The following is a 22,325-nucleotide window of genomic DNA, read 5'->3' on the forward strand; positions in this document are numbered from 1 at the left end:
GAGGCGCAGATCCTATAAAAATAAACAGAACTGCCGGGAATGTCAATGTCCCCATGGTCAGACCCTTTGTCTGCACCTACTAATCTGCAGTCCCCTGACATTATATCATATGATTGTGATTTCTGCATTTTTCTAAATGTGGAGCTTCCTTCTCAACCGGTATTGATTCTAGATGAGTTTTGTACCTGTAGAGCCGCGTTTTATCCCCTATTTTTGTCTTACGTCATCTTTCCAGCCAATCATTCGGTTTCCATCAACTCCATTTCTTTCTACGACCCCATGGTCTCTCTAACTAGCCTTTACCCCTCCTTTTGCAATCCCTTCTTCCACGTAATCCCTCCTTCTCCATCGCTCGCTTTTCCACAGCCCCCTGTCCTCCTCTCCATCGCATCCTCCCTTCTTTTTTTTTTTTTCTTCATGTCTCTTCTTCTCAGCACTGCCTCAGTGTTACTGGATAATCCTGAAGGAAGACGCAGCTCTGCCTCATTGTCTCCTCTCGCCCTCTGCATCCCCCAGATGTGCTGGGGCTGCTGCATTTAGGAGGCTCCATCTGTACCATGACACCAGGGGCAGAAGAATGAAGCATGGAAGAGAAGGAGAGGGAAGACACGGACTGTCCCCCCGCTTCGTCACAAACACCTCTTATTAGACAAGGCTTCATAGAAAATCCTGGGAACAAGTCAAAGCACTTAGCACCCGGGGAAGGAAACATGCACTGAGCCCTGGGCTCATATCCCTAAAGGTAAAAGTCCACCTTTCCTTTCCGCTATTTGTTCGCTTATTGTATTGATCATAATTGGGCAAGAATTTCGAGACTCGGAGAGGATTTGTAGCATAAACTGCATAAAACAAAAGCTGTTACAAAAAAATGGACCACAAAGCCAATCAGTCATTCTGTCCGCTCGAAAACCTCAGCGTTAACCCTTTCTACATCCCCTTTACCAAACAGACACGTCCCAACTTCTCGTTACATGTGCCGCGGCCCCGCTCCCACAAACGTGTTATCAACCTAATAGCGGACACTCATAGAGTGGTGACGTTCAGTCCCCTGGCACCTGTCAGTCAAACGGCGGGATAAGGTTACAATCCGGCACACGGGGGGTTAACCTGATCACATCCTCCTGTGATATCAGGGCTGTGGATCATATTTATTCTGGACGGCTATTTGTGCATAATGCAATGCTGCATCATGGGGAGAAGCTGCGGAAATCTTCCCCGGGGAGTTCACATGTAACGTTACCTTACACACGGTGCAATGAATGGAGGGGGTCTGTCCGGGACCGCTGCATGAATAACTACAAGGTAGTGAACCACGTATACTTTGCAGTGGTAGCGGCGGCTCGGTAATGAGACCCCCACTGGCGGACACAGACAAAAAAAGACCCCTGTGCAACAACAATATATGGGCCCTTTGTAGTGAAATATCTCATCATAATGCACAATTCCACCTGCTTTAGAAGTGATAATGGGGCCCCTCTCCTCATGGGCCCCGGTGCGGCTGCACAGGTTGCACCAATGATATGTCCGCCCCTGGAGGCCCCCCTGAGCGGACTGTAATGAGTCTGTGTCTGCTCATGAATGTGTGTGCTCTGCTGTGACACCAGCGGCAGGTGTGCAGGCCGAGGAGACGCACCAGCTGCACAGCTCACCCACCGCTCAGACCATCAGTCACTGGGCAGAGCTGGGCACCGGGCGGACATGAGAGGAAACACCAGCCCGGCCGGGAGAACGCCTCACACACTGCCCTGACTTCTCTGAAGAGACCAATCCTAATTATTGGATTGTGTTTCACAGCAGACAGGGTGGGCCAAGTGTTAATCTGCCCCGTGCCAGCACTCGTGTGCCACTCTGCCCAAACCGCGCGTAACTATCCACCTCTACATAAACCAGACGCAAAGAGGATCGATGTCTATTACATATCTATCTATCTATCTATCTATCTATCTATCTATCTATCTATCCCTCTATCTCTCTATCTATCTATCTATCTATCTATCTATCCATCTATCTCTATCTATCCCTCTATCTATCTATCAATCCCTCTATCTATCTATCTATCTATCTATCCCTCTATCTATCTATCTATTTATCTATCTATCTAACTATCCCTCTATCTATCTATCTATCTATCGATCTATCTATCTATCCCTCTATCTATCTATCTATCTATCTATCCCTCTATCTATCTATTATATCTATCTATCTATCTATCTATCTATCCCTCTATCTATCTATCTATCTATCTATCTATCTATCTATCTATCCCTCTATCTATCTATCTAACTATCCCTCTATCTATCTATCTATCTATCTATCTATCTATCTATCTATCTATCTATCAATCCCTCTATCTATCTAACTATCCCTCTATCTATCTATCTATCTATCGATCTATCTATCCCTCTATCTATCTATGTATTTATCTATCTATCTATCATCTATCCATCTATCTATCTATCTATCTATTGATCTATCTATCTATCATCTATCCATCTATCTATCATCTATCTATTGATCTATCTATCATCTATCTATTGATCCATCTATCCATCTATCTATCTATATCTATCTATCTACAGTATCTGTTTATTTATTATCTATCTATCTATCTATCCACCCCTCTATCTATCTATCTATCTATCTATCTATCCCTCTATCTATCTATCTATCTATCTATATCTATCTATCTACAGTATCTGTTTATTTATTATCTATCTATCTATCAAATCAAATCAAATCAAATCAAATAAGCTTTATTGGCAGGACCAAATACAAATTAGTTTTGCCAAAGCAAGTGTACATTAGGGACTGGGGCTGTGGGGATGGTGGGTGGGGACTGCGGGAAGGATGGATGGGGCACATCCAGGGTGGGGACTGTGGGGGCACTTCTAGGATGGGGGCTATGGAAGTCCATGGCTTATGATGGGGCATATCCACGGTGGGGACTGTAGTAACGGTGGTTGGGGCATATCCAGGGTGGGGATTGGGGGGGCCACATCTGGGATGGGGGGCTATGGAAGTCCATGACTTATCATAGTTCTCTTTCTCGAAGTCTATGACATTCGCTCACATACTGCGCTGCTATCTCCACTATCTATCTATCTATCTATCTATCTATCTATCTATCTATCTATCTTCTCCATACATAGGTGTCCCTTGACTCTTTCCGTGTAGGGTACAAAACTGTAGTGATCAAATAAATGTATAAATTACATATCTATAGTTTCTTAATAAGAGTTGCCCCCACACCAGCCATTGGGCACATGGCCCTACTTTTGGATACTTATTGTGCGGTGAGCAGTGCCCTCTCTTTTGATGACGGCTCATTGCCTGGCACCACAGCTCCTCTATGAAGACAGTATGTAGATCCCCGGTGACTAATTAGTGGCACAGCACTTGTCTTCTCTGCTCTTTCCCCGGTTGTGACTTTGGTAGCCGTACCACATACCTGCTTAATGCAAATTGTATCCTATTGTGAAGGTGTCCGGTGACTGTTACTGTGCTAAATGAGTTTTGCAGTTTTCGGATTGTCTGACATGTGAGATTACAGCAATGAAGGAAAGGTTGCTGGGATCACCGTCAATGACAATAATTAAGAGGACCTGACATTTGGGGAAAGCAGCCCTTTGGCATTGACCTCCATTCACATACAACCAATGCTCTTCAAATCAATGACCTTTCACGTGTGATTCTCTGAGCTACAATCTGTGAGTCAGATCCAAAGGGATCTAGATATTTCCTGAGACCTTCCTCCCAGACATACTGTATGGGGGCATCAGTGCTGTTCCTACAATGCAATCTTACTGCTGCTGATTTGATTTAACGAAGAAGTAAATGTAGATCTGGACACTAAAGTTCTACTTGCCACTTTTATTGGTGCAGACGTGACAAAATTACTGAGAAATTGCTGCAGACAAGGGCATCCTCATGAAATATGTGTGTGGTGTTCACACCGGCTGCATCTCAAAAGGTGGCACAGGCAATACCAGTCTGAGCATTACAATGCAGGGTGTAAGCGGTGCTATTCCCAGTCCTGTACATGGAGCCATGCAGGGTGTAAGCGGTGCCATTCCCAGTCCTGTACATGGAGCCATGCAGGGTGTAAGTGGTGCTATTCCCAGTCCTGTACATAGAGCCATGCAGGGTGTAAGTGGTACTATTCCCAGTCCTGTACATAGAGCCATGCAGGGTGTAAGTGGTGCTATTCCCAGTCCTGTATATAGAGCCATGCAGGGTGTAAGTGGTGCTATTCCCAGTCCTGTACTTAGAGCCATGCAGGGTATAAGCCAGTCATCATGGCTAACCTTTTGAGCTTGGTGTTTTAAAATTTGTGCCCATCCTTGTCTCCTGTAGTAATGTGCCCATCCTTGTGCCCTGTAGTAATGTGCCCATCCTTGTCCTCTGTAGTAATGTGCCGATCCTGTCCCCTGTAGTAATGTGCCCATCCTGTCCCCTGTAGTAATGTGCCCATCCTGTGCCCTGTAGTAACGTGCCCATCTTGTCTCCTGTAGTAATGTGCCCATATTGTCCCCTATAGTAATGTGCTTCCTCCTGTAGTAATGGGATCAACTTGTGCCCTGTAGTAATGTGCCCATCCTGCCCCCTGTAGCAATGTGCCCATCCTGTGCCCTGTAGTAATGTGCCCATCCTGTGCCCTGTAGTAATGTGACCATCCTTGTCCTCTGTAGTAATGTGCCGATTATGTCCCCTGTAGTAATGTGCCCATCCTGTCCCCTGTAGTAATGTGCCCATCCTGTGCCTTGTAGTAACGTGCCCATCTTGTGTCCTGTAGTAATGTGCCCATATTGTCCCCTATAGTAATGTGCTTCCTCCTGTAGTAATGGGATCAACTTGTGCCCTGTAGTAATGTGCCCATCCTGCCCCCTGTAGCAATGTGCCCATCCTGTGCCCTGTAGTAATGTGCCCATCCTGTGCCCTGTAGTAATGTGGCCATCCTTGTCCTCTGTAGTAATGTGCCGATTATGTCCCCTGTAGTAATGTGCCCATCCTGTCCCCTGTAGTAATGTGCCCATCCTGTGCCTTGTAGTAATGTGCCCATCTTGTCTCCTGTAGTAATGTGCCCATATTGTCCCCTATAGTAATGTGCTTCATCCTGTAGTAATGGGATCAACTTGTGCCCTGTAGTAATGTGCCTATCTTGTCCCTTTTAGTAATGTGCCCAATCCTGTAGTAATGTGCTGATCCCAGTCCTCTGTAGTAATATGCCCATCTTGTCACCCTTGTAGTAATGTGTCCATTCTTCCATTCTCCTGCCCATCATTGTCCCCTTCTTTTAGCAATGCTCCATTCTCTAGTAATTTCCCCTATTTATGCAACATTATGACGTTTTCACATACACACGTTAAAAAAAGATTATTCTCACCTGTCCTCCGTTCCCTTGGTGTCCTCTTTCCTGCTTCTTGCAGCCCGCAGGCCCCCTGATGATCACGGCCCTATGCCGGGGGCCGCAGCAATCTGCTCTTTACTTCAGATGATTTCCGCCACCCCGCACAGGAACTCTCTGCAGAGTGTTACCAATGGCAGCCGCCGGCCAATTAGAGGCAGCAGGTGATGTCCTACAACGACTTCACCTGCTGGCCTCTGAATGGCTGGCGTGACGGTGAAAATCATCTGAAGTAAAGCCCTCTGCGGCATAGGGCCACAATTGTCAGGGACCTGCGTGCCGCAATAAGCTGCCTCAGGGGCCGCATGCGGCCCAAGGGACACGTGTTTGAGACCCCTGGGTTGCGTACTGTGTGGTACGTAAGCACGCCTCACTCAGGACCCTGATTAAAGGTACAGAACGCCAATTACCGGTGGCCGCATCTCGATCTATAGGACAAGCTGCGGCTATGAAGATAGCAAATTCTACACCAGTAGGTATCAGAGATAAATTCCAACATGTACAACGGTTAATGCAGATATAGCAACATGTGATGATAAAACTTAACCTTTAATGGGGTATATTAAAATGAAACCAAAAAATATATAGTGATCCCAACACCATTAAAAACCAAAGAAAATGTTGAGGCCAGTTGATTCATATATTCATGGCGTCAACATGTTTCAAAGTACAGGGGTACGAAACAGGCGTCACCCCTTATCAACAACACGGGAGCTTAACCTCATATATCAATCACCTTTAATGGCACTTACAGCAAACTGAATAAATTCATGGATATACACAGCTTGCCAAACATGCATATGATCCTAATGGGGATAATACGCCAATAAGCTCAATCAATGAGGCAAATAAAATGAATGAGCGCGATTATTTACCCAGCTGGTTATGGATGTATGACATGCCATCAAAGGCAGACCGAGACACAAATCGACACCTGACCCATTCGGTAATGGTGCCAAATTACAAGGGTGAAATATAATCCCTCGCCCTGCTGATCATACGTGTTGCACTAAACCATGGGGGGGACGAATTGCGCAGAGACATGTATCATAGAAGGCAATCTCCAGGGAATGCTAACCCCCAAACGGGTAACCTATGTTAGATACATGTAACATGCAAACATGCAGATAAGTCGACTCAAAATCAAAACCACCATAAGTGGAACAGTCTCACCCGATTCTTTCGTCCCGCCAATGGATCAAGGTTCTCCCGTGTTGTGAGGTCCAGGTACCGACACGGAGGGAGTCATGGCTTGGTCACCAGCCCTGTTTGGGATATAACTGACCCTTAAATTGCGCACAATGACTCCCGCCCTTACAAGGGCAGTCCACAGCTGGCCCTGTTGTGGCTGACCCTTGCTGAACAAAAACAGGTGACTCCCGACGCGTTTCTCAATGTCCGTTCATCAGGGGAGGCACAAAACACCTGTGACTTCAGCGTTGGCTCAACACAGAGCTATAACCTATACGGCCTGGTATCCCTCAAGCTGCGGCTACCGGTGATTTAGCTAGAACTGCATGTGCGGCCCCCCCTGGGGCAGATTTGCCGCACATGCAGTTCTAGTTAAAGCACCGGCGGCCGCAGCTAGTCCTATAGATCCGGATGCAGCCACCTGCCCCTGCCGTCAACAAAAATGGCCCGGCGTGTGACCTCTTAAATGCGTGTCATATGTTAGCCATCAGTTGTATAAGCAGTGCTATTCCCAGTCCTGTACATGGAGCCATGCAGGGTGTAAGCGGTGCTATTCCCAGTCCTGTATATAGAGCCATGCAGGGTGTAAGCGGTGCTATTCCCAGTCCTGTACATGGAGCCATGCAGGGTGTAAGCGGTGCTATTCCCAGTCCTGTACATGGAGCCATGCAGGGTGTAAGCGGTGCTATTCCCAGTCCTGTACATAGAGCCATGCAGGGTGTAAGCGGTGCTATTCCCAGTCCTGTACATGGAGCCATGCAGGGTGTAAGTGGTGCCATTCCCAGTCCTGTATATAGAGCCATGCAGGGTGTAAGCGGTGCTATTCCCAGTCCTGTACATGGAGCCATGCAGGGTGTAAGCGGTGCTATTCCCAGTCCTGTACATAGAGCCATGCAGGGTGTAAGCGGTGCTATTCCCAGTTCTGTACATGGAGCCATGCAGGGTGTAAGCGGTGCCATTCCCAGTCCTGTACATGGAGCCATGCAGGGTGTAAGCGGTGCTATTCCCAGTCCTGTACATGGAGCCATGCAGGGTGTAAGCGGTGTTATTCCCAGTCCTGTACATGGAGCCATGCAGGGTGTAAGTGGTGCCATTCCCAGTCCTGTACATGGAGCCATGCAGGGTTTAAGTGGTGCTATTCCCAGTCCTGTACATAGAGCCATGCAGGGTGTAAGTGGTGCCATTCCCAGTCCTGTACATAGAGCCATGCAGGGTGTAAGTGGTGCTATTCTCAGTCCTGTACATAGAGCCATGCAGGGTGTAAGTGGTGCCATTCCCAGTCCTGTACATAGAGCCATGCAGGGTGTAAGTGGTGCCATTCCCAGTCCTGTACATGGAGCCATGCAGGGTGTAAGTGGTGCCATTCCCAGTCCTGTACATGGAGCCATGCAGGGTGTAAGTGGTGCCATTCCCAGTCCTGTACATAGAGCCATGCAGGGTGTAAGTGGTGCCATTCCCAGTCCTGTACATAGAGGCATGCAGGGTGTAAGTGGTGCCATTCCCAGTCCTGTACATGGAGGCATGCAGGGTGTAAGTGGTGCCATTCCCAGTCCTGTACATGGAGCCATGCAGGGTGTAAGTGGTGCCATTCCCAGTCCTGTACATGGAGCCATGCAGGGTGTAAGCGGTGCTATTCCCAGTCCTGTACATGGAGCCATGCAGGGTGTAAGTGGTGCCATTCCCAGTCCTGTACATGGAGCCATGCAGGGTGTAAGCGGTGCTATTCCCAGTCCTGTACATGGAGCCATGCAGGGTGTAAGTGGTGCCATTCATAGTCCTGTACATGGAGCCATGCAGGGTGTAAGCGGTGCTATTCCCAGTCCTCTACATGGAGGCATGCAGGGTGTAAGTGGTGCCATTCCCAGTCCTGTACATGGAGCCATGCAGGGTGTAAGTGGTGCTATTCCCAGTCCTGTACATGGAGCCATGCAGGGTGTAAGTGGTGCTATTCCCAGTCCTGTACATGGAGCCATGCAGGGTGTAAGCGGTGCCATTCCCAGTTCTGTACATAGAGCCATGCAGGGTGTAAGCGGTGCCATTCCCAGTCCTGTACATGGAGCCATGCAGGGTGTAAGTGGTGCCATTCCCAGTCCTGTACATAGAGCCATGCAGGGTGTAAGCGGTGCTATTCCCAGTCCTGTACATGGAGCCATGCAGGGTGTAAGCGGTGCCATTCCCAGTCCTGTACATGGAGCCATGCAGGGTGTAAGCGGTGCCATTCCCAGTCCTGTACATGGAGCCATGCAGGGTGTAAGTGGTGCCATTCCCAGTCCTGTACATAGAGCCATGCAGGGTGTAAGCGGTGCTATTCCCAGTCCTGTACATGGAGCCATGCAGGGTGTAAGCGGTGCCATTCCCAGTCCTGTACATAGAGCCATGCAGGGTGTAAGCGGTGCCATTCCCAGTCCTGTACATGGAGCCATGCAGGGTGTAAGTGGTGCCATTCCCAGTCCTGTACATGGAGCCATGCAGGGTGTAAGCGGTGCTATTCCCAGTCCTGTACATGGAGCCATGCAGGGTGTAAGTGGTGCCATTCCCAGTCCTGTACATGGAGCCATGCAGGGTGTAAGTGGTGCGATTCCCAGTCCTGTACATGGAGCCATGCAGGGTGTAAGTGGTGCCATTCCCAGTCCTGTACATGGAGCCATGCAGGGTATAAGTGGTGCCATTCCCAGTCCTGTACATGGAGCCATGCAGGGTGTAAGTGGTGCCATTCCCAGTCCTGTACATGGAGCCATGCAGGGTGTAAGTGGTGCGATTCCCAGTCCTGTACATGGAGCCATGCAGGGTGTAAGCGGTGCCATTCCCAGTCCTGTACATGGAGCCATGCAGGGTGTAAGTGGTGCCATTCCCAGTTCTGTACATGGAGCCATGCAGGGTGTATGTGGTGCGATTCTCAGTCCTGTACATGGAGCCATGCAGGGTGTAAGTGGTGCCATTCCCAGTCCTGTACATGGAGCCATGCAGGGTGTATGTGGTGCGATTCTCAGTCCTGTACATGGAGCCATGCAGGGTGTAAGTGGTGCCATTCCCAGTTCTGTACATGGAGCCATGCAGGGTGTAAGCGGTGCTATTCCCAGTCCTGTACATGGAGCCATGCAGGGTGTAAGCGGTGCCATTCCCAGTCCTGTACATGGAGCCATGCAGGGTGTAAGCGGTGCTATTCCCAGTCCTGTACATGGAGCTATGCAGGGTGTATGTGGTGCGATTCTCAGTCCTGTACATGGAGCCATGCAGGGTGTAAGTGGTGCCATTCCCAGTCCTGTACATGGAGCCATGCAGGGTGTATGTGGTGCGATTCTCAGTCCTGTACATGGAGCCATGCAGGGTGTAAGTGGTGCCATTCCCAGTTCTGTACATGGAGCCATGCAGGGTGTAAGTGGTGCCATTCCCAGTCCTGTACATGGAGCCATGCAGGGTGTAAGTGGTGCCATTCCCAGTTCTGTACATGAAGCCATGCAGGGTGTATGTGGTGCGATTCTCAGTCCTGTACATGGAGCCATGCAGGGTGTATGTGGTGCGATTCTCAGTCCTGTACATGGAGCCATGCAGGGTGTAAGTGGTGCCATTCCCAGTTCTGTACATGGAGCCATGCAGGGTGTATGTGGTGCGATTCTCAGTCCTGTACATGGAGCCATGCAGGGTGTATGTGGTGCGATTCTCAGTCCTGTACATGGAGCCATGCAGGGTGTAAGTGGTGCCATTCCCAGTTCTGTACATGGAGCCATGCAGGGTGTAAGTGGTGCCATTCCCAGTCCTGTACATGGAGCCATGCAGGGTGTAAGTGGTGCCATTCCCAGTTCTGTACATAGAGCCATGCAGGGTGTAAGCGGTGCCATTCCCAGTCCTGTACATGGAGCCATGCAGGGTGTAAGTGGTGCCATTCCCAGTCCTGTACATGGAGCCATGCAGGGTGTAAGTGGTGCGATTCTCAGTCCTGTACATGGAGCCATGCAGGGTGTATGTGGTGCGATTCTCAGTCCTGTACATGGAGCCATGCAGGGTGTAAGTGGTGCCATTCCCAGTCCTGTACATGGAGCCATGCAGGATGTATGTGGTGCGATTCTCAGTCCTGTACATGGAGCCATGCAGGGTGTAAGTGGTGCCATTCCCAGTCCTGTACATGGAGCCATGCAGGGTGTAAGTGGTGCCATTCCCAGTCCTGTATATGGAGCCATGCAGGGTGTAAGTGGTGCCATTCCCAGTCCTGTACATGGAGCCATGCAGGGTGTAAGTGGTGCCATTCCCAGTCCTGTACATGGAGCCATGCAGGGTGTATGTGGTGCGATTCTCAGTCCTGTACATGGAGCCATGCAGGGTGTAAGTGGTGCCATTCCCAGTCCTGTACATGGAGCCATGCAGGGTGTAAGTGGTGCTATTCCCAGTCCTGTACATGGAGCCATGCAGGGTGTAAGCGGTGCCATTCCCAGTCCTGTACATGGAGCCATGCAGGGTGTAAGCGGTGCCATTCCCAGTCCTGTACATGGAGCCATGCAGGGTGTAAGTGGTGCCATTCCCAGTTCTGTACATGGAGCCATGCAGGGTGTAAGCGGTGCCATTCCCAGTCCTGTACATGGAGCCATGCAGGGTGTAAGTGGTGCGATTCCCAGTCCTGTACATGGAGCCATGCAGGGTGTAAGTGGTGCTATTCCCAGTCCTGTACATGGAGCCATGCAGGGTGTATGTGGTGTTATTCCCAGTCCTGTACATGGAGCCATGCAGGGTGTAAGTGGTGCCATTCCCAGTTCTGTACATCTTCGCTGTTCCAGCATTTGCTTTTTACTTTGACCTTTGGCTTGGGCTGCCGGTGTCACCCTTGTAAACAGCCGGTCGGTGCAGGTCCAGACTGCAATGTTTTCCCGGCAGGTTTGTTTGGGTTGACTTCCATGTGGATTTCCGTTGCTGCAGGTTTCATTAGTGTCCAAGCTTCTTCTCATTTGCACTTTCCAGCTGTGCAGATGGAGATACTGTGACCATGCAAATTACAGACTGACATTTAGAAAGTCATTTGTGAAATGATAATTAGAAACGTGATTTCTGTGACTCTTCTGTATCTCGGCAGCACTGACTCTTCCTAGTTTTCCACATATTTAGCTCTTTCTTCACGTTCTACTCCAGGGTCTGCACATGAATATTCATTCAATTCTATTATGGGACGTTAAATGGAAGAGAACTATAAATGTAAAGATGGAAGTCATCAAAATGTGCTTAGTTGTTTTTTTTTACTTGAAAAATGCAATTAAGAAAAACTGGGTAAAAAAATGACTGATGGATAAAGTTTCAGAGTTCACATCTACTGTGTTCTTTTATTTACAATAGATTGCAAAAAAGTGTATTTTACTTGGAAAACAGCTCTGAGAATTCTAATAATTCACACACAACAATCCGCCACCGCTTTCCTGCACAGTTAAAGGGGTTGTCCAGGATTAGAGTAACGCGGCTTTCACATTGCATTCCTCTCCCCATTCAGTGGTCCCATGGGGCCTTCCATCCATACCCCCCCGTAAAATGGAATTTGGACGCATGCGCCGACGGGGCCACTGACTATAATGGTGCAGATGGAGTCATAATTTGCTGTGTTGCGCACCATTTTTGGGATAGATGCTTACTGGAGGTGGACAGCTAGATGCAGTCTACTACGTCTGAACGTCAGCCTCCAATAGGCATATACCCCCGAAAATGGTGCACGACAGAGCAGACTATGACTCCATCTGAATCATTATAGTCAGTGGCCCCGTTGGTGCATACGTCCGAATCCCATTTTGAGGGGGTTTTGGATGGAAGCCCCCACGGAACCACTGAACGGGAAGAGGAACGAAGTGTGAAAGCCACTTAACATGTTTGCATTCTTTTAGAAACAGCACCACCCTGACCATGGGTTGTGTTTGGTATTGCACCTCAGTTTGATTTGCTCCAATTAGTCTGGTTTGCAATGCCAGACATGACTTGTAATCAGAGGAGGATGTGTTCCTGGAAAAAGCTGCCATGTTTGTTTTAGTTGTGCCCAACCTCATTACAGGGGATATGTCAGTAGATTTCTGTGTGCTAAACCAATACCAGCAACAGGGTGAAAACTTAAAAGTATGTAAAAACATACATTAGGCACTAATAGACTTAGAATTGGTGAGAATGTGTACTGTCATTAATTATGCAAATTAGGTTTTAAGTGCCAAGTGGGCGTTTTAAAGCTAGGCGGGTGCTTTAGTTTTGGTAAAGTCTTCTCATTGCTTTTGTGTAGACTGATGAATCCTTTGCCCTTTGAAGGTCAGTAGTACACGGTACAGGCTTTTTCTCCTTATGTGAGCTTTCTGCAGTGCAAGATAATAAAAAAAATTCACTGCACTCATAGATTGTGATGCAAATTTTTTTCAAAATTTATTAAGGCGACTGTGAAGTCATTCCGACGTTTCGACCCCGCCTGGGTCTTAGTCAAGAGTCGCTTCAAGATAGGTGCCTGGGATATGGAAATTTAGTGGGTTAATAGCGTTTGGTAGAGAATACCTTGAGGATAAAGGTCCTGGGTTTAGCCAGCGCAGCAGCGCTGTAGCTGTTGATATGGTGTATCCTACCAGCCTACCTACCTGATACACCATATCACCAGCCACAGCGCTACTGCGCTGGCTAAACCCAGGACCTTTATCCTCAAGGTATTCTCTACCAAATGCTATTAACCCACTCAAATTTCCATATCCCAGGCACCCATCTTGAAGCGACTCTTGACTAAGACCCAGGCGGGGTCGAAACGTCGGAATGACTTCACAGTCGCCTCAATAAATTTGGAAATTTTTTTGCATCACAATCTATGAGTGCAGTGAATTTATTTATTATCTTGGATTGGACCCATTTTTCACTTGCACCACCATCCACTAGTCAGAGTGCAGACCAATTTTTTTGATCTATACTACAGCTTTCTGCAGTGGTCAGCTGAAGTTTATGAAGAATAAAGGGTTTATCATAGAAGGTCCCTAGTGCTTGACTCTCACCAACCTCTCAACCGGCAGGAGAATTTTTTGACCCCTACCAGCCTCTTAACTAGCAGGAGAGTATTTTGACCCCCACAAGCCTCTCAACCGGAGGGAGAGTTTTTTGACCCCTACCAGCCTCTCAACCGGCAGGAGAGTTTTTTTGACCCCACCAGCCTCTCATCTGGCAGGAGAGTTTTTTTGACTCCACCAGCCTCTCAACCGGCAGGAGAGGTTTTTTTTACTCCCACCAGCCTCTCAACCGGCAGGAGAATTTTTTGACTCCCATCAGCCTCTCAACCGGCAGGAGAGTTTTTTTGACCCTCACCAGGCTCTCAACCGGTAGGAGAGTTTTTTTGCCCCCAACCAGCCTCTCAACTGGCAGAAGAGGTTTTTTTTTTTTACCACAAACAGCCTCTCAACCGGCAGGAGAGGTTTTTTTTTTTTTTTACAAACAGTAACAAGGGAACATCTCACTAGTGCTGTAATGGAGTTGAACATGTATAGCCGCATGTGTATTCGACACGTCGGGATTTGTGGCTTCCTACAATAAATTGATAAGGACAATGTTGTAAGCTCTGCAATTCACTTAGAATACAATACTGCGTCTAATTTACTGGTATCACAGGAATCGCTGTTTACAGCCGGCATCCTCCATAGTCTAGTAATCCAATCACCCCAGGTTCAGAAGCAGTCTGCTCTCTACGGAACCACAACTACCATGTTTTATAGCCTCGTGCTGTAGACATGAAATTCAATGGTTTGAGTAGGAAATTAATTTTTGTAAAGACTCCTCTAAACTCAAGGACTGCCGTCTATTTCTTATGTGTTTTGCCAGAATTTCGCATTGATTTAAGTCTCCGTACAGCTCCCTTTTTCTTAGCCTTTTTAGGAACCCCAGTGAATTTACAGTCTTGTGCTATTTTCATATTAGAACGACTGTTAAGCTCTTGGTTTATCTAATGATTTCCAACATCAAAGATCAAGTCGACTTCCTTGGAAGAACAAGCCGGGCATTTCAGCACAAACGTCTGGAGACTTGCAGTGTCCTGTAAATCCCGAGTCATTGTTCTCCAGTTTGTCAGGGCGGCAGAATAGTCCTTGGTCCTAATGGAAAGGATTCATGAGCTGCAAAGTGTAACATGAAGTATAAGGAACTGTCCCCGAGGTCCAGTGCCCAGTGCTGGATTCAGTTCACATGAATATCATACAACATAGCCTCTGCAGCTACGTCAGTGCGCTCCATAAAATATTCATGTGCTGTGAATTATTATGCTGTTTCTTATGCTAATCCACATAAAGAATGAACACACACCATAGTCTCCATGGGCAACTTGTAACATAATGCTGCTAATACTGACACCTCAGAGGTTTCTTCTTCCTTCAGTCTCTTCCAGACCATCCAGGAGTATCATGGCCAACCTTGGCAAATGCAGCACATATTCAGAGTTAAGCGATGGCATGTGTAACCGAGTGAAATCGAGTGGCCTCATGGCAAAGGTACGAAATTAGTCCCTTTCATTGGCTCCATGTGGCCATTAAACAAGTGGTGACGTTGCAAGAGCCCAATGGGAAAGACAGAAGGTCATCCTACACTGTCTACAGTTCACCAACTGTTCACCAACCGTGATCAGAGCTATTTACACAGTGGCTGGTGTCTGCTGTGTAAAACAGATGGCAACCTCCGAGTATGATCCAAAAATATTTTCCTCTACTTATGCCATACATACACAACAGGTTTCAGGAAAAATTCCCATTAAGCACCACCACTCCCTCTCCCAGCTCATGGTCTTAACGGTACACCATTGTGTGTAACCCACAACATTGCTAATAATTACAAACTAGTCATGAGCGAATAGTAACTATTTGTGTTCAGATTGTTCGAAACTAATCCCAAAGTGCTATTTGTCATGAATAACAAACCTAATGCAAGTCAATGGAGAACCCTAGCATTTTTCTTGAAAGTTTCTTGTAATAGGTTCACTATTACAAACTATTTGGCCAACAATCAACCCCAAAGTATTTTTCTGTTGGAGACACGCGGTACTAGGCTGTCTTCACACTTGCAGAAAACGTTCTGCTGAATTTTTCTACTGTTGTCTCAGAATTTTCTCTTCATGGTGACATTTTCTGTGAAATGCTGCTCAAGTATAAATGCACTGCATATTTCAATATTCACCACATGCTCTGATGATTTTTTTTCCTCTACATGGGAATAGGGCTTTATATATCCTATCAACCTGTATTGGTAAGTAAATTGTTATGGTATTTCGATGCAGAATCCACTGCCCAAGAAATAGCAAATCCTGAATGTGTGAACCTAGGTTAGCCTTGGAGTATGTTCCCCTCTGTGTCTTTTTTTTCGCCATTTCTTGAGCGGGTCTGCCCAAAAAAATGATGGAAAAAGCCAAAACAAATTTATCAAGAGAATGGTCATATGTTCAAGCTTTTGGATGTATTTTATACACTTCAGGCTTTCAAAGATGCCAAGCTTTTAAAAGAGGTGACCGGTCCATTCTTCAGGCACTTTCCAGTAGGAAGATGCTTTAATACTTTACAATAAAAGTCAATTGTAATGCTAAACAGACAATGGAAGTCACACTGGTAGTTTTTTCAATGTTTTGTCAACATTTTTGCAGCAAAAACCTTAACGTTCTTTTCATTGTTTGATGGTTTTAAAAAAAAACCTTTGAAAAATGCCAACAAAAGGCACAAAAAGTGCTCAAAAATTGCTGGCTGAAAAAAAAGCATTCAGGAAGCAAACAAAAAGCACAAAAAATACTCCAGAGAAAAAGAGCAATTGATGAAGCGTTTTCTGCTTGAAAAATAAATGGTTTTGACTGCGGCAAAAGACACAGTGTGGCCGTACCCTCAGGGTACATTTCAATATAATGTATAAATCGTCACTACAGAAATATTCCGCTACATCTGAGTCTGCAATAAAATCCACATTTATTATATGCAAATGTGCTGCCCCTGCATCGGTCGAACCGCTCGAATCCGGGGTTGCTGCTGTGGCTATAGGGTCTCCTAAAGGGGACTATTTACAGGGGATAAGAGTTCGTGACACCACCCGTGGTTCGCGGTAAGGGGAGTACCACCGCTGTCGATGGGAGCACCCGGGGAAGATGGCGTGGGGCAGCCAGATGACGTTCCCTCCACGGGTAGGGGAAGGCCCTGGGACTCTGGATGGTGAGATGCTGGTGTAGGGGAGCGCAGAGCTGGTTGGAAGCACAGGAGGACCATGTACTCACTCAGTCAGTGTTGGTGATGATGTGACCGCAAAACAGACTCAGACAACAAGGTAAACCAAGTCTCTGGATGCCGCTGCCCTCTTGGGGGAGCTTGTCCAGGTATCCATCCCCTCTGGTACTGCCAGGTGATCCGGAACCTGCCTCCATGCACAAATTAGAAGTGTTCTGGTGGCCCGTTGGCTTAAAGCTCCACTTCCTACTTGTTGGTAGTGGAACTGCGCTCTCTAGGGATCACGCTTGGGTTGGAAACCCCTATCTCCCTTGTTGCGCTAGTGCCCCTGATCTCTGAGTTGCTTAGGGACAGTCCATAAAGTCACTATCCTCCACAGGTTAATTGCCGGGTTGCCTGAAGCTACTCCCCGACCTAGGGTCCTGTACTCCGCCGTGCTTTCGGTCCCGGACCGTTTGTTAGACTCGAGCTGCTGACCATCCTCCAAGACCAGGTCTAGGCACCCAGCCTCAATACCCTGCGACCGGGTCTCCAACTCCTCCGGGCCCAGACCACAGTCTGCGACCCAACCTGTGATACCCAGGGAGCTACACACTCCCTCAGCTCTTCACTACTCGAGAGCTACCACTACACTGTTCTACTTCCCTCCCACCAGTCTGCCTGTCCCCTAGGTGGGTAGCCCTATTCCAGCTAGGCAGCCCAGTGGTGTGCCTGACAGGGTGTGGTGTGAGGTATGGTTGGGATTTGGATGCTTATGGAGGCAGTACCATAGGTTGGGAATCCAGAACCATGGGGGTTTGAGCCCTGCACTAAAGAGCAGAAAGTGCAGTACCCTGTGACACCCTGACTAGTCCAGGGGCGTCTCACAAAAATTACACAAATTTTAAAGATTTCCTGCAGATTTCACTCTCTGCATTGCAAAAGATGAAAATGTTACAGATTTAAAATCCACATTACAAGTCAATTTCTGCTGCAGAATTTCTCTGCAACAGGAAGAAGAGATTTTGTAACATCTCATCTACTTTGTTACTATCATAATGGTGTCACGCACGTGACTAGCAGGTTTGACCGGGTACCAGGTAAATCCTCAGAAGATTTAACAACACATGGGGAACACTGGGGTCACGATACAACGGACATTCCTGCCGCTAGGGAGAAAGATAAGGGGACACCTCCTGAACTCACTTCAAGCTGTTTCCTGAGCTCTCTAGTGTCCCTATACAGGTTCTTGCAACTTTTCGCCGAGTTGGATACCTTAGGCTCTCAGCTAGCCCCACACTCACCCTGGCTAGTGAGCAGGCTGACGAAATCACTAGACACGCCATTACAATACAGAAACACAGGGGTAGGAATATAAACAGGGGAAATAGACATGCAAAGAAAACACTTCAGTGCAGCAAATACCACTGCTGTACACAAGACAATCTTCTTCCAGAGCAGGCTTTTTCCAAAGTGGACCACATAGAAATTAATAATTCAGTTTCTATCACAGGCATCATGTGATCAGATCACATGACTTTGGTAGGGAAGAGGAGTGATGCCAAAGTGTCACACCTGAGATTGGAATCTACAGCTAGCAGCCAGGCAGGAAAGGGTGCTTAACCTTTACAGCACCACAAGCAAGTAGATGTGATAAAATAACAGTGGTGAACCTGCCAGCGGCAAGGCACTGTGACCTTCTGACATCAGATTCATTTGTTGTCTCCCCTGAGTGAGATACACTTGTGACAAAGGATGCGTGCCCACAATCAGTAACAGCAGCGTTTTGGATGCAGCGTATTTCTGCTGCATACAAACTGCTGTGTTGTACAGTAGAAGCACAGTGGATTGGATATATATAAATCCCATGCCCACTGTGCTTCTTTTCTTTGCAACGTAAACTGACCTGAGGTGCGGCTTTTTAATTTGTGCTGCAAAGATACCAGTGTTCTCCGCAGGGAGAACTAAAAGTCCGCAGCAGCCTTAACCCTGATTGTGGGCACGGGCTGCTGTGTCCAGGACAAACCTGATCATGTAAATTAACCCTATCACGCTGCACATTTTCTGCTCTCAAATATGGATACAAATGTGTAGTGCATCCATAATATGTGAGTATAGCCTTAATCAGCTATAATCAGCATCCAAGCAGTCCATGTCCTACTCTTCAATGATGTTCAAAAAATGTTACGGCCTAGTAGAGCACCTTCATGGGATCATGCCGCTGTGGAAGAAGGGAGTCTGCTGTCAGATAGCTCTGCTTTATAGCCAAGAGGCTGAATTTCTTCTGTAACTGGGGCTAATAACCAGTCCCAGTTACAGTGGAACTCAGGTGGAAAAAAGTATTTAAATGTTGAAATGCCTCCAAAGGCCTCTGGTGACTTTATGAGGGGCACAATATGTGACATAAATCAAAAATACGTAAATAAGATGCAGGAAAAAATATACAGAGGTAACAGAAGAAGCCAATTCTAATTTTGCTCTTACTAGCCCCCCCATCTGAAATAAATGTGTCTGACACATAAAAATATTTTTTACAGAAAGGCAATCAAAAGTTAAAATGTATTTTTGTGGTTCTAAAAAAAAAATGAAATGTGAAAAACACATACCGTACATTTTTCCCTTATTTTTCCACTAATATCACCTTAAAATAAGAAAAAAAAGAATATATAATAAGAATGACAACTTATGCATCACGAAAAAAAGATGCAAAAATTAGTTAAAAATAAAAAAAATACATTTTTTTACAGCTCTATAAACCACATATGTGAAAAATAGTGAATGTGGGATTGGTCACTAATTGGGGCAAATGGCCTGGTCTTGACTGGTTAAGGAGACTCATTGTAGTATACAGTATCTGAGAGCGGTGTACAGTATTCAATAGGTGACCATGGGAACCCAGAAACATTGATGGAGCTGCTGTGTATAGCAGTATATCACTTTATTATTAGCAGCAATCTGGAGATGTCATCTTTGGATGTTTGGGTGCCTGATAAGTAAATGGCCACTTATGTCACGTAATCAGGAACAGAAGCTGATGAAGTTGATTGTTTGCAGTGATTTCGGCTCTAGAACCTCATATCTCGCTGCTGCCCGCTGCTGCTATTTATCTATCACCTGTCATTCAGTCCTGACATTTCGGAGTCCTCACATCACCAGTTTACCTCCTGCAGTTTGCATTATCATTGTACAATAAAGGGAAATGGTTTGAGGGGTGAGCAGCTTTGTACAGTGACAGTAATTCAGGTGCTCATTGCATGATCCATGCCACAGTCATCTGTGTATCAGACATCCAAATAGCTGCAGAAATACAATCTCCAGATGCACCGTTCTTTCATACAACCATATATATAAAATTTGTATCAGATACCCGCAATAAATTAAAACCCATACCATACACCTTGTTATATATTGGCCCCAATCTCTGATATTGCACTATAGCTATATTGTCTCTCACGCTAAGCGTATGTGCAGACATAGCAGATTTGTGTGTGTGTTTTGGCAGGAAAAACGCAGAAGAAAAAAACGCTAATTTTTTATCGCGTTTTTGTGGGGGGCTTTTTCATGCCTTTTGTTCATCATGGTGAATGCGGGGGTTCCTGCGCTGTACCCCCGCAATTGCCGTTAGGTCTCCGGCTGGTGTTACGGCTTTCACTGCCCGCGCAGCTCTCGCAGTTTAACCACCTGAATACTGCAATCGATGCAGGAAGAGGAATCGCTTACCTCTCCCTGGCGACTGGGTCCCTGTAATGCAATCACAGGGACCCAATCAATGTTAAGGCAAGTCCGGGTCATCACCATGATGACTCCGGGTTACTGTGCTACAGAGAGCCTCACAGACCATGCCGGATGCATGGCGTGTGAGGCGAAGTGTCATTGCTGCGAGTGCAGCACTGACAGAGATAATCCACTGCAGTGATCGAGCTCAAGCACTGGTGTGAATTAATGTTCAGACGCAGGAAAAAAACGCAAACAGAATTGACATGCTTCTTCTTTTTTTCTGCAACAAAACCTGTAAGGAAAAAAGAAGCAACATGTGCACAGAATGTTAGGATTCTCATACTTTGCTGGCATGCGTTTCTCCTTGCAGTATTGATTAAAAACTGCAAGAAAAAAATGCATGAAAAAATGTGATAAAAATGTAGTGTGGGCACACAGCCTAATGCCAACTAAAAATCAATATCGACCCTTTAACAAGACTTGCTACATGACTTAGGATAAAAAGCCAAACTAGACGCAGTATTTGCAGACACCTGTTTTGGAGTGTTTACGCCTCATCAGTGCAAAGCAAAAGGTCTGATTTGGCTAGGTGGGAGACCACTGATGGCGATTTATAGCTATGTGTCATCCATACAGACCACATATATAGTCCTAAAAATAGTTTTGCATTGTAAATAATTTTATTGTCATTAAAAAAGACCAAATATGCAAAGTGCTTAAGTGTTTTCATAGATTCTATAATAATCAGCAGATTTTAATTGGTACATTAGCACACAAAGCGTGGGGAATATATACATTTATATGCACCACGTAGCCAAGGGTTTGCCCATCAGTGATGCTTTCTCAGTAGCTGATGAACATACTCTGCATTGCGCATAATATACAGTGCATAAAACATGTCATGTGGCATAATGGGCTACCTGGGGTTCTGCTTTACTAGTTGCCCGGTCATAAGGAAGGCAATAGGAAATGTTGAAGGGGTTTGAAGATATGTCACCACTCCATACTGTTTTAGCAAGTGCTTGTAATCACAATGAAATAACAATTCTGGAGCATCGGTGGCTCAGTGGTTAGCACTGCAGCCTTGCAGCGCTGGGGTCCTGGGTTCAAATCCCACCAAGGACACCATCTGCAAGGAGTTTGTATGTTCTCCCCGTGTTTGCGTGGGTTTCCTCCGGGTACTCCGGTTTCCTCCCACACTCCAAAGACATACAGATAGGGACTCTAGATTGTGAGCCCCAATGGGGACAGTGTTTCAAATGTATGTAAAGCGCTGTGGAATTAATAGCGCTATATAAATGAATAAAATTATTATTATTATTATTATCTTCTCTTATAACTCTACACTGTGCCGTTCCTCCTGAATAGTTCTGAATAATCTGACATCGGGGGTGTTAGCATGCTCCTTTTCAAAAGGGATGTGTCCCTACACTGTCTGATACTGTGAGCACTGATTGGAGGGTGTCAGTGTGTGGACACAACCCCAAATTTGGTGATGTAGGGTGTCGTGGAGTTGTAGTCCTGTGTGAGGGATTGACCCTAAATGCCCTGGCACACTACATACTAGATATGGTCCTGGCTAGGTGTGTAGACTTGTGTTGTGTGGACTATACGTCTGTGTAGGCCGCATGTTGGCATCAGCTGGCTAGGACCAAATGACAACTCATTTTCACAAGGAGACCATCAGTTCAGATTCTACAACAACTCTTTACTTGACAGTTCATCTTCATCAACTGTATACATGAGATAGCATACACACATCTTCCAGCACATTACAATAATGCAAAGAATGTTCAATTCTCGTTGGATTGACTCTGTTATTACTGGTCCGGTGAGTCCCAACACAACCCAGCCTAATGCTACAGTCC

At 46.5% G+C, this 22,325-nt stretch overlaps 1 protein-coding gene across 4 annotated transcripts in view; it reads left to right on the forward strand.

Annotated features, from left to right (window-relative positions):
• The first annotated feature begins 253 nt into the window (after positions 1–253).
• The window catches only part of GRIK4 (glutamate ionotropic receptor kainate type subunit 4), a 564,520-nt gene continuing 542,448 nt past the window's right edge, over positions 254–22,325 (forward strand). For 2 of the 4 annotated variants that reach the window (XM_075328388.1, XM_075328389.1), the window contains exon 1: positions 259–742. The gene's annotated coding sequence lies outside the window, so the exon portion shown is untranslated. Of the gene's footprint in view, positions 743–22,325 lie in introns of all 4 variants that reach the window. The other 2 variants (XM_075328390.1, XM_075328391.1) reach the window with 2 other exon arrangements.

Source organism: Anomaloglossus baeobatrachus, chromosome 11 (assembly GCF_048569485.1).
Source record: "Anomaloglossus baeobatrachus isolate aAnoBae1 chromosome 11, aAnoBae1.hap1, whole genome shotgun sequence".
NCBI lineage: Eukaryota > Metazoa > Chordata > Amphibia > Anura > Aromobatidae > Anomaloglossus > Anomaloglossus baeobatrachus.